The sequence below is a fragment of the Numida meleagris genome, chromosome 5 (assembly GCF_002078875.1).
Source record: "Numida meleagris isolate 19003 breed g44 Domestic line chromosome 5, NumMel1.0, whole genome shotgun sequence".
NCBI classification, from domain to species: Eukaryota; Metazoa; Chordata; class Aves; order Galliformes; family Numididae; genus Numida; species Numida meleagris.
Window position 1 is genome coordinate 46,219,560 of NC_034413.1, and position 9,064 is coordinate 46,228,623.

A 9,064-nucleotide genomic window follows, 5' to 3' on the forward strand; every position below is an offset into this window, starting at 1 on the left:
GGAGCACTCGTAAAATAAGTTCCATCCTTTCTCTCTTCCTTCCTGTATTTGTGTCTCTGTGGAATGCTTTCTTGACCTTTTAACTGCAATTCTGCTACTTGAATAGCCAAAAAGAGGGTATGAAAGAAACAACCAACATTTCTTCAAAAAGGAAAGGTAGGGATGCCAATGTTTTGTAAACTATATTCTGCTGGGCCAGATCAGTTTCAAACCACTGACTACCAACTGTACACTGACAAAAAGTATTTTGATGTACTCAAAATGTTGGGTTGCTTACTATCTCAAATGCTTCATTTCTTGTTCAGTTCGTATATCAAGTGTAAGTCATTGAATTTCTTCCTTAATAGAATACAGTTAGACATACAGCACAATTCTATAGAAAGAAATTTTTTCACTCAGCTTCTCTCTTGAATTAAAGCCTTCCCATTCTCATTTAACACAGCACATTGCATGGATTTGGGATGAGGGTAGTCCAGTAAGTCAATTTGCTCATGTGTACATGCTGTGAACTTTAACTGTTATCATGGTATCCTTCTCAGCAATTCTGGTAAATCCTCAGCAAACTGAAGTCCTCTTACGTTACTGCCAAGGCTGTCATCAAGGAAACAAGCAGCAGAACCAATCAGTCAGTTTAACTCAAAAGTGTGTTCTCACAAAACCAGGCTGCAAGCAAGAGAAGAATATGCTGCTCTTCATAAATCATAGCAGATCTTTCACGTGTTTTTGTCCCGTATTGTAACCTGCCTGATTCTGAAAACAATGAATGTTTCCTCCCATGCAGATATCCAACCCACAGTGTCTTCTAGAAGAGCTGGAAGAAATCTGTCTCAAAGGATTAGAGGCAACTTCATTTGGGAAGGAATCAGAAAGACAAACTCATGTAGGAAAACCATGTTCCGTATTGATGGTAAGGGCCTCTGCTCAGACAACTCTTCCTTGTGCTTCCTTTGCCTTCAGTGTTGCAGTATGAGGTAGACTAATGTTTTGAAGTATTTTTCTGTGGTGTTGCTTGATCCCTTTTACCAGAACTGGTTTTGAATGGGGTTCAAACCCTTAACAGGGACACAGAATCTTGAAACAAGAAAGATGGTGACATAAAGGAAAAAAAGGCTTCATCACGTTTTTTTCCTTGTACAAAAAATGGCACAAACAATGATACGTGCTAAAATTCAACTTCACTCCAAAGCTTACTCTTTCTTTCTGAAAGCAGAAACTCTTTGTTCTATGGTGAAAACATTACTCCTCTGACACCAAATAGTTATTAGGATAGATAGGGTCATTTTGCTTATTGTGCATAGGATTCAGAATAAATGACAGTTGCTTGCTAGGTCTTTGATTCAAATTCCTTTGAAGTCTAGTTGATTTTAATGGGCTTTAGATGAAAGTCCTGTATAATCAGGGACTTTTCTGACCGGTTTCTAAAAAACAGACTTGTCTGGGGACTTTGACACAAGATTTATTCTTAGAAGAAGATACTTAAGTTTGTACTTAATGTTCAGCTTACAAGAAGCAGAGCTATATTCAGAATAAAAGCCATTAGAGTTGTTATTCTTGCCCTAATGTAAAAGTATGTTGGGACAAACAGCATCAACAAGCCTATTGCTCTCTTGGGCATAAATAATGTCTCTCTCAGTAATAAAGTCTGTTCTTTGGTCAGGTTCTTACTGGCAGCTGTTTATCTTTCTAGCAAATGTGGAATGCAGATTAATCCATTTATTCCCTTCTGGAAAACTGTGTATGACAAGGCATGGGACTTTCTGAGATGAGGAAAGGTCATATGCATATGGCTGTGTGAAACCATGTAGTGTCCTTTCTTCCAAACAAGTTTGCTTTGCAGATCTTGCATACGTTCTTCCTAGAGCTTCAAAGCACTTTTTCAGCATCAGTTTGGCCTCTCAACTGCCCCCTCAACAAGTAAATATTATTTCCACTACTTAAAAGATTAAGAAAAGGAGAGGGAAAAGTGAGTCCCCAAGGTGACATAGGAAGATTGCTGCAGAGCCAGGAATAGAACTCTGATCTCCTGATTCCCTATCTGGTACTTCCTTAAATATATGACCATCTGCTCTCCTATTGGAAGTGTAGATACTATATGCTGACTCCAACAAGCTGACTACTAAGCCTGTTAGTTCATCCTCCTTTTATCCCATACTGATATCATCGCAAGCTAAGCTTTTGGCCTGGTGTCAAAGTGATTTCCAGTGTTTGAATGATTCGACCTGCTTGTTATTGTTTTAACCTTGCACCACACATATGCTCAGCCATTTGTGACTTATCTGCATGCCGTCTGTTTAGTGACAGCCACAAGCTAGAACTGTTTTGTTTAAAGGTTCCATACTGAAGTGTACCACATTTTGAAATACTATCATATAGTGGTGAGTTCAATCCTGGTAGCTGCTTGCTTCCAGATTTTCTCCTGAGCTGCATGTAACTTTCAAGTACAGGAATTTTATTAAGAAGAAAAGCAAACTTATGCACTTGTATCTCTCCACAAACATCAGTTCACCACATCAAGCTTTCCCAGTTCCGCTGCTAGCTTCCATGCTGATTCCATCTGGACTAAAATCCAAACTAGAACTAGATGAAGTTCAACATGATCATTTTTTGTTTTTTAATCATCACCTTAATTTTGACAAAAAACAATCTTCCAGTAAATCTCCTTCTCTCATTGCTTCAGAAAGCTCATGGCGTATCTTCAAGTCAGAATCATCACTAAGCAGTGTCAGTACGGTAGAATGCTGAATAATGTGCCTTAAATCCTAGTCTTCTGCTCCAGTGAAAAAGAGGGCTGGATAATTCAACTTTTTTACTAAAATATCCTGTTTATCACTGTAGATTTACTTTGAGGAAGCACACAATAAATTGATAGCTCTGTTTCCCATTGACTTGTCGTAGGAGATATTTTATAGTTACTGTCTTTCTCTGAGAGTACTTAAAGATATTTCTCTGTTTTTCTGAGCAACATTCCAAATATTCCAGTGCAGTACATTGTTTGCTCTACAATTCAAATCTGTATGCTAAGTCTTCAGCTTTCTAGCTTTGTTAGAGAAAGTTTTTTTGGAAGTTTTTCAGAGTTTGTTGTGATTTGACAGTGATAGCTGTTCTCAAGCCTCATCTTCAACCATAATATTAGCGTGGACAAGAATACATTGGAAACAGAGTTTTCCTCTCTCTTTCCCTGAGATGACGCAGAAAACACCCCATAAACCTTGCATTTGGTATTTAAAATAACTTCAGAAAAGATTCCAGCCAACATACAATAGATTAGAATGACATTACTAGTAAACCTTAAAATTAGTTCCACTAAGCCAACCGTAAGTGTCTGCCTGATCACCTGCTGACATAGGTCTCTTAAACTTTAGCTCAGTGAAACTATTTTGATAATTAGTTTGTGATCTAATGGTTACAAGACATACACATTTACAAATACTTTCAAAGATTTTTGAATAGTTTTTTCTGTACTTATACACACAAATATATTTGGAGCCAAAACTAGAAATTTGAGTGTACTGTGTAAGAAATAATGCCTATCTTTTCTCCAGAAGTCCTATGGTATAGTTTGTAGATGGCTTTGTTGTCTCACAAGAGCGTCAGGTACCCATTCAGTAAGCAGTTCCTTATGGAAGCAAGCTGAAGCAGACTGGCAAGATCTAAAGCAATATATTGCTTTAATGAGGCTGGCAGAGCAGCTTCCTTAGATACCATTTTCCTTAACCAGGAAAGGAGGATATTATTAGTAAGTTGCCTTTCCTTAGTAACAATTGGGCTGGGTGCTTATTTTGTCTTCATCTTTTAGACAGCAAAATGTCACTGCTAAGGCACCTTTGGCTGATCCTTCAAAATAGGATCTGAATTCAAAGCAATGTTTACAAGAAAGAGGCAACAAACACTGTTGTTTCAGTTCTTGGTGTGAAGGGTGATCCCCCCCTACTAGGACTTGTGCACAAAATCCTACAGCCCTTATGCAAACACCGTTTGGAAATTTATCTGAATAAGGACCGCGCAATTTAACTTCAAGAAAAAATACTTGTAGTGTATTTCAGGTGCAGTGGTAAATTATTCAACTCAAAGTCCATGCTTACAAGCTGGCTGCAAAGTACTGTCCTTTTAGTTGGAAAAAAGGAAATATTCAGTTTACTGGCAGTTTTTTATGCATCTGAATTTGTTGTTATAAAGGCCAGCTATATTTTCACACTCATTTTCTCCAGTCCTGGAAACTTTTGCTAGTAAGAATATCTCCTGGTGATGTGATTAGATCTTATGATCTCAAATGTATTGCTTTAGAGCAAAACGATTTTCAGAAGTGTTTCGTCCTGTAATGAGTTTCTGAGTGAGCAAGAATTAGGCAAGAATCCTACATTCTGTAAAGATGCAAAACTTCTTGTAAAAATCTTGTTATCAAAACAAAGTGTGGTTTATTTTGATAAGAACTTTTTAATGATGTCCTCTAATATTATAAATCTATCTTACTCATATTTTAAACACAGTAATTACTATTGTAAGTAAATAAACCAATATTACTCTATTACTACTAGCAGAACTGCAGAAGACGACACATAAGCCTCTATTACTGCTTAATGGATAAAAAATGAGCTTACTGCACTGCGTTCTAGAATTACCAACATTGTTTTTAATGAGTTCTATTACAAGCCCTAAAATACTGTATGAACTATTTAAACATGCCGTAAATTATTAAGTGCAAATAGCCTTGGATACAATTTCTTACACCCAGACAATATATACTATATTTGCTTTAAGTTAGATAGTTAGCGTTTGCGGCTATGACACATTTCCACATTAACCTTTGGCCTCAGTTCCAATAACAGTGGTACCCATACTGTGTTTTCTGTTTATTACCAACACCACCAAACAAAACGGTATTGCTAGCACGCACACTGTTATATGTGTGTCTATGTAAGGTGAAGAGTACTACAGACCCATCAACCTGCATCAAGGTTTGGTAAAAAGGATGATGATGTCCCTGAAGTATCCCAGTAATGATGAATGAAACCAGCAGTACCTGGCAAAAGATCCTGAAGCAGATCTTGCCTGAGCTAGATAAGTCTAGTCTAGACAGCTTATATTCGGTAGAATTTTCAGTGTATTTTTGCAAAAGAACCTTGAAGAATTTATGAGCCAAGTTTGGAGTGTGTTACGCGTCTATGAGTATGACATGCAGTAGAAACGTGCATTTTGGTGTTTGGTTTTGTAATAAGTGGTTGCTGCTGGTACTGTCCGAAGAAAAGACTGATTGGTGTAACTTTGAAGTGCTTGTTGTGAGAGGGCTATGCAGTAAGGCTATTGACTTGGCTGATTTGCGATGAATAGGTCTTGCCACAGGTGTTGGGTCTCTTCAGTGAAGGGAGCTGTTTTTTGTTTTTTTTTTTGTAAGTAGCCAAAACCTCCACACTCATATCTGAACTGTCACTACCGTTTGCACAAGAAGCAGATTTGAAAACATCAACCGGCTCTGCTTGGGAGAGCAGTCAAATCAGAACACCTCAACATCAAGACATTCCCATTACACAGGTGGAGAGCACAGATGCTGGGCTGGACTGTGATTGCACCTCTGATGTCAAACAGAGTATTCCTTTGTGTTAATGCACACAGATGCAAGTGCCTGGATGCTGGGTGTGCCAGGAGAACTGCATAAGCAATTTGCCCATGAGCGGGCAGATAAGTTGGGGCAAGCAGGGACCTGAACCCAGGTTTGCCCATATCTGTCTATACCTTAGTGTCAGATGATTTTATGCTCTTTTCAGACAGAGTGGTTTGGATACCTTTTATTGTTGTTCCGCTCTTTTCTCTCTCTTCAAATGCTGAGTTTTTAGGTTAAGCAAATGAATATCAAACCCAGCAGCAGCAATGTCAAGTTTGGAATATTCTTTTACTCTGCATGAGCAGAAATCTAGCCAACCCTCATCCAGCTCAGTACTACCTTTTAGGGGAAGTACTGACTCTACTGAGAATGAAGTCTTCTTGCTGACATCAGAGAAGCATTCATCATGTTGTTGTTTCTTCATCGTGGACGACATGTACACGTCGAGCCTCCAAACACACGTATACATGCATATTTTTTGCCAGCTTAACATTTCAGATCTCCATAATCTTCCAAACATTTGTACAAAAGTGACCCAGACTGAAGACTGCTTTACCAGCTGATGTGTCCCTTGAACAAATCACTCATATGCAAAACAGAGCATGTTCTAAGACAACAGAGACAATTGCATTAGCAGTCTTTACCTTCTTCTTACTCATACACAACAGTGTACAAGGGGCTTTGGTTGCTTTTGTACTTCCCAGAGAATTTCCTTTGTCAAGAAATAGTCTGTTGTACCACTAAAGCTGATGCCTAACTGCCAAGCCAGCACAAATATTGTGCAAGAAACCAAGTATTGGTATTTCAGATGTGTATTAAGAAAAGATTAAATAGTCACTTAAGACATGACTGACATGATCACAAATGTGAGCTCTGTGCTTGGTCACTTCTCCCTGCCTAGCTGTTCTGTGTCTGAACGTACAGACATGTAATATGTTCTACAACAAGCTGTATCAGTACAAATCAAGACTTCAGTGACAATTATCACCATTTACATTAGGCTTCATACAGTCAGACTTACATTCACCAGCTGTTTTCTGTTGCAGAAGAAAACTGTGCTTGCATAACAGTTCAAATTTTTCTTTTGAAGATGCAGAGCCAGAACCTCAGCTGGTGTATATTGCTGTGATGCATTAAATTTAACTTAAACCAGATGATGTGCCACTCCCTCTTACCCCACACACTTCCCCACCTTTAAAAAGGGTGACTGAGTGCAGATGACATGTGTAGAGAAATCTGTACCATGAAAATCAAACAGGCAAACAGAAAATTTAGCAAGAACCCTTTGTGGATTGAACTGATAAGAGAAAGCCATGGAACATATTCAGACATGACAAAGAGTTTTTAGTAAATTCCCTCTGTCTGGAGGCATAGATAGAATCCTATACCTATAGCAGTGAAAATCGAAAAGGAATTCTCCTGTTATCAAAATTTGCATCTTGCTACATTAAAGCAAGAGCATATCTAGGTTTTTGATGGGTGCCATGGCAACAATGTTACTGGAGTATAGCATGAGAACAATTTCAGGGAGAGGAAATAGGATGAAAAGGGAAGTTCACTGAATGTTTGTGGACTCAAAGGCCTCTGCTGCAGACCCAAAGACAGCTTATCCTTCTTGTTGTTCCTGGGCTGTTACTTACAGTAGCCACCACATTCATACTTTCAGCCTAATCTACCAAGGATTATAGGAAATGCGGTTACATCAGGCTGGCAGCCAGTCACCAGTGGGGTTCCACAGGGCTCCATGTTATGGCGAGTTCTCTTCAATGTTTTCATCAGTGATCTGGATATGGGACTTGATGGTGTATTGAGTAAGCCTGCAGGCGATACTAAATTGTGAGGAGCTGTCGACTGCCTCGAGGGTAGAGAGACCTAGCAGAGAGATCTTGGCAATTTAGGGAGCTGGGCAATCACCAACCGCATGAAGTTTAACAAGAGTAAGTGTTGGATTGTGCCCCGAGGGGCAGGCTCTGATCTCTGGAGACAGCAACAGGACCCGAGGAAAGGGCATGTCAGGGGAGGGGCAGGTGGGCGTTAGGTAAGAGCTCTTTAGCGGAGGACGGCGGGCATGGAACAGGTTGCCCAGGGCAGTGGGCACGGCCCCGAGCTGCTGGAGCTCAAGGAGCATTTGGACAGTGCTCTCAGATGTAGTGTTTGGGCTTTGGGTGGTCTCCTGTGGATCCAGGAGTTGAACTCATTGATCTTTGTGGGTCCCTTCCAACTCGGGAGATTCTATGATTATTCAGAAATAATGAAAGAGAGAACAAAAACTGCTAATACTAGAAGGACAGATCTTAAAAGTAGCAATCTGCTACATTTGTATCACATAAAAGAACAGTGCAGAACTACTAAAACATCCACGGTTACTAGCAAAGTACTGGAAAGAGATTTTGTTTTCAGTAAAATCAATTCTTAAAAGCATGCCTGTAGAGAACAACAGATAACCATCATATTGCATTTCTAATTTTTACCGGCTCTGCTTTTGTTCTGAGAAAACGAATTACAGTACATCTGGCCTAGGAGTAAATATTCTACCTTTTTTGAGTTCCACAGTGCACCTGCAATTCTTGAATTCAGATATTTTAGTGCCAGCAAAAAGGAAGTTAAGCTGATACCTCACTTATGCCAGGTAATGTGCTCTGAGATTTGTGTGGAAAAGGAATAATTCACCATTTACAACTGGCAGCATAAAATCATTCCCATTGCAGTGGTCACCAACCACATGGGTGCAAAATAAGCATAAGAGGGAAGCCTTAGTATCAGCTCTGGCTATTTCAGTTTTCTTTTTAGAAATTAAGAGCTATGTCTTTTTTCTTCTGCATACAGAGCATTATTCAACCTCTTGCATACACAGAAACAGTTGCAATACCTAAGAAACAGACTGCCATTCCTTAACTCCAATATGAAATTTATTTAGTTTCTGATTTCTTTAACAAAAATTGAACTATGGTAATGTAGTGCCAGTCCCTCTTTCCTAGTCACTTTTGAACCAGTTTGAGAGCAAGGTAGATGTTTTAAAGAGAGTTCTGGGAAGTTTCTCAAGAATGAGTGGTTGAGTTTCCATCCCACCTAAGACTGGAGGAAGGGATCAAATGTGTTTTCAGACAAAAGTAAATCCAAACAGGAGAGAAATACAGGTCATCAAGGTCTGCAAATTCAGCTGCTTGTGTTTTTTCCAGATCCTCACCGTTCTCATTCTGCGTAACTTGACAAATTCTGTTTCATTTTTATTCAGATGGTACTAGTTTATTTTCTGTTCGCATCAGAGCCTTCTTGACCCTTGTAGCACACATCTTCTGCCCTCCCATTTCTTACTCTCATTTTAGAGAGATCACTCAACACAAAATGGTTAATATCATCCTTGGGCCAGTGAAGTTTGCTGTTTAACATATTTGTAGACTCTTCTCATGATGGTTTTTTATTAGTTATATGATACAAACCAGTGATCAGAGCTTATTACCCTTT